This window comes from Aphelocoma coerulescens, chromosome 1A, assembly GCF_041296385.1.
Source record: "Aphelocoma coerulescens isolate FSJ_1873_10779 chromosome 1A, UR_Acoe_1.0, whole genome shotgun sequence".
NCBI lineage: Eukaryota > Metazoa > Chordata > Aves > Passeriformes > Corvidae > Aphelocoma > Aphelocoma coerulescens.
The window spans coordinates 68,472,053-68,475,588 of NC_091014.1; the positions used below are offsets into that span (position 1 = coordinate 68,472,053).

The 3,536-nt window shown below is 40.6% G+C and overlaps 1 long non-coding RNA gene across 1 annotated transcript; it reads right to left on the minus strand.

The window, feature by feature from the left end:
- Window positions 1-220: 220 nt before the first annotated feature.
- Window positions 221-3,200, minus strand: LOC138104764 (uncharacterized). The gene is made up of 3 exons (XR_011148271.1): window positions 3,050-3,200; window positions 2,184-2,258; window positions 221-834 (listed from the first exon to the last, which is right to left on the minus strand). It is a non-coding gene; the product is annotated as an uncharacterized lncRNA (long non-coding RNA).
- Between the last annotated feature and the right edge of the window lie 336 nt (window positions 3,201-3,536).

A 3,536-nucleotide genomic window follows, 5' to 3' on the forward strand; every position in this document is an offset into this window, starting at 1 on the left:
GTTGGAGACGCTTTCGGGGACGGTCCGAGGCCATCCACGTTCAGGTACCATCTATTACTGTCTCTGTCTGGTTCTGTGGGCTCACACGTGCGCATGTACAAACACACGGCTAGCTTCAGTATAAAGTCAGTGACAAAGAGATGGGAAGGGTCTTTGCATGTATTCCAACAGGAGCATTTATTGCTTCTACACTGTCAAAGGTTACAAAGGGAAAGCCGAGAACAATGCCAAACTCAGAGGTTTTATCCAGGGGCAGGGAAAAGGCAGGACTAGGGAACGGGGACCAATGGGGAAGCTCTGGGGGAGTGACAAGGGGTAGAGGCTGACAGCCAACCGGGGGAGCTAAACCGGGGGAGTAGATTAACATAACAGAACAAGCATCCTGGGAGAAGCCTTTCTGGTCACCCTAACCTTGACCGGTAAGTCTCTGGCACCAGAGACTGTCTTACCGAGAGCTCTCTCTGTCCCTTGTGCCACGGGCCAATTGGCCACCATGTGTGGACCCTTCCTTAAAAAAAAACCAGACAAAATATCTGCTTGGTTAGAAATAGAAAATAATAAAAGAAGAAAGAAAGAAAGAGAAATAGAAGTAGAGAAGAAATTGCTTTTTTCTTTTCATTCTCTTAGTATTCTGATTTTCTTGCCTACATTTCACGCCAGCAAATTCCTCAGCACCAGATTCCTCAGCACCAGAGAACTTAGCAGATCTGATGGGTAATCCTTTCAGTATCCAGTAGTTGCTGTTGAAGCTTTCTTGGTGTCATCCCTGCTTCTGTCTGAATCTCTGCACCTTCCCCCCAGCTGGGGACCCCACCTGTGCACCACAAGCTGCTCCTTAAAAAAAAAAAAAAGAATGTTGCCAAAAGTGCAGGCCTTCCCACAGGAATTTTGGATGGAACACATTTATAAGGCTTCCATGGGGAAAAATACACTTTTGGTCTGGAGTAAGGCAAGTGCCACTGGAGCAGCACTGGTCTATAGCCTAGCTGGATTTTTCAGATGAGCCATCTTTCAGAGCTGTATAAATAAAGAACAGTGGATTATAGTATTTAAGTGGCCTACAGAAAGATTTGAGTGATGTCCAGCCACCCACTATTATTATACATACCTCCTCTCTACAGACACAGATGCTAATGTTTATGTTAGCTGGTCTAAATTTTCTACTGCCATTTACCAGGAAGTGAGCACTAAGTTGGATTTGGGAGCAGTTCCAAATTCAGCCAAGGCAGTTCATTTTCCAAAGAAAATACTGTTGACAATAGAATTGGAGTTTACAGACTGGATCTTCTGAATGCACAGAGAGATTCAAAAGCTACTCCCTAAAATATGGAGTAAATACATGAACTGGCCTCTACATACCATCCTAACACAGTTCCTGTGTACTTGTGTACATTAGACTGTACTTTTTCTGGTGCTTTTGAAAAAAGCCTCAAGGTGAGGGATTTCAGCAGCTTACAAGGTTTAATGTTGCATGGCACAGTCTGATCTTTTTTGCAGGTTTATATTGGCCAATATTTATTGAATTTTATTGAAGAGCTGTATTTTGTTTACATTCTGGCTGGGATTTTGAGATCCCTTTGCCAGACACCCACAAATACCTTACTACTTCTAAAAGTACAGGTTGTACAAAAAGAAGCAATAGATGGCCTGTCAAAGCCACGTTAAAGGGAACAGAGCGTTACTGAAACTCTGAAATATCCAAGGAGCCCCAGGATTCTGCAATTTTGGTGGCACTGAGGGGCTTTTCAGGATCTGCCCAGCCTTGGTAATTTAGCACAGGCTGTAGGAGAAAGACCTGGCAAGAACTAGAGAGGTTTCTGGAGTCTCCAGGAGCAAGGAAAGAGAAGGAAGCACAAGGCTAAAGCTGGGCTGAGACTCCTCCTTGCTGCACAAACCCAACTCACACAGAATGGCAAAGAGCCCATCCAACCTTAGAATCTCTCAAGGAGCAAAATCACAGCAGAACAACAATAGGAAAAGAGCCTTGAAGTCTTTTCCTTACTTCTTAAAATAGCTCTTCCCTGTATGCCTGCTCCCCTGCCCTCCCCACCATTTATTGGCAGCTGTAGCAAGTAATTAAAGAGGGACTTTCATGCTGGGACAAACATCCAGAAATGAAAACATTTTATATTTTTCTTTGCCAGTATGTACATTTCTGAGTAAATATTATTAAAGATACTTGCATGAACAACACAGCTTCTTCTCCTGGAAGCCAGATGACTTTTTCTGGTTTTATTCTGCAGTTGACAAGATGTTGCCTGGTTACAGTAGAGTAATAAAGTAATTATTCCCTGATAAAATTATAAGGCAAGGCTTCATTTTACAATTATCTATGAACAGAGTGAAGGAGGTGTATAAATCAGAAAGAGCATTTGTCAAATGTCAATCCCTACAACATATTGTGTGAAAGGGAAAACCGGCTTAGACTTTTTTTAAGACTTGCACTTTGCATTTTCATTTTAAAATTTGATTTTGTTTTCATTTTGAAACCAAAAAAACTTGACTGAAAAAAACCCACCAAAATCAACCAAACAAAACCCCTAAACCCCAAGATAAGTTTAAGGAGACTTTTGAAAACAGCAAAAATCCTTTCCAGTAAAAATTTTGCCTGGACCAGGGAATAAGGACCACTCCTGGTCAGACTTATGCCAACCCCCTTCAGAATCACTGGTCTCCTCAAAGGATTTCATTTACTTTCATAATGTTACAGCACATCCTAATCTTCCACTTTAGTTTACTGCTTTTTTGTGATGGAAAATTGTCCTTCCACAAGACCAGCATCAGCTTTTGTTTTATAAATATCCACCTCCACGATCAAGATTTATGTTTGTAAAAATATTTATACTTCCTCTTCTGTTGGGAGAGGAAAAAATATATTTTATAATTAGTCAGGAGCAACAAACAAGATGTGCAATTGCATTATTAGCATGTGTGAATTCAGAATAGGAAGCCCTGTGAAACTTTGCTTGGGAAAAAAATGTCCTGGGCTTGCACAGTAGGTGACTGTTAACTTGCCAGCTCTTGCCAGTCTCAAAATACCAAGACTTACCATATTAGTTCACTATGGGTCAGAGTCAGTCCCCAGCAGTGGACACTCAAGTGTTAGTTAGGTTTCACTGAGCCTCTGACAGTGAAACATCAGTGATCCCTAACCCTTTTCCATGTGTTCTTACTTCTCTTCCAGGCAGGTTAGCATAACAGCAAAGAGACATGTAAAGAAATAAAACGAAAATATAATTAAAAGGAAACAGCATTAGATTTTTATTTCTGTATCTGTACAGATATATCTGGGCATGTGTTTATCCCCAACAATGGGCTTACCTTCTTAACTTCACTGACTTTCACAGTTACTTTTACCAAATATGCAAATACATTAACCCAAAGAGATCAGAATATATTCTAAAAACGTTTCTTTATGGCTGAATTAAAATTTGTAGCCTTTAATATAGCCCCTAAGATTAGAAAAAAATGTTCAACTTAATTATCTTTTGGTGCTGCACACCATCTGAGCATAAGATAAAAGCAGGTACTTTGCA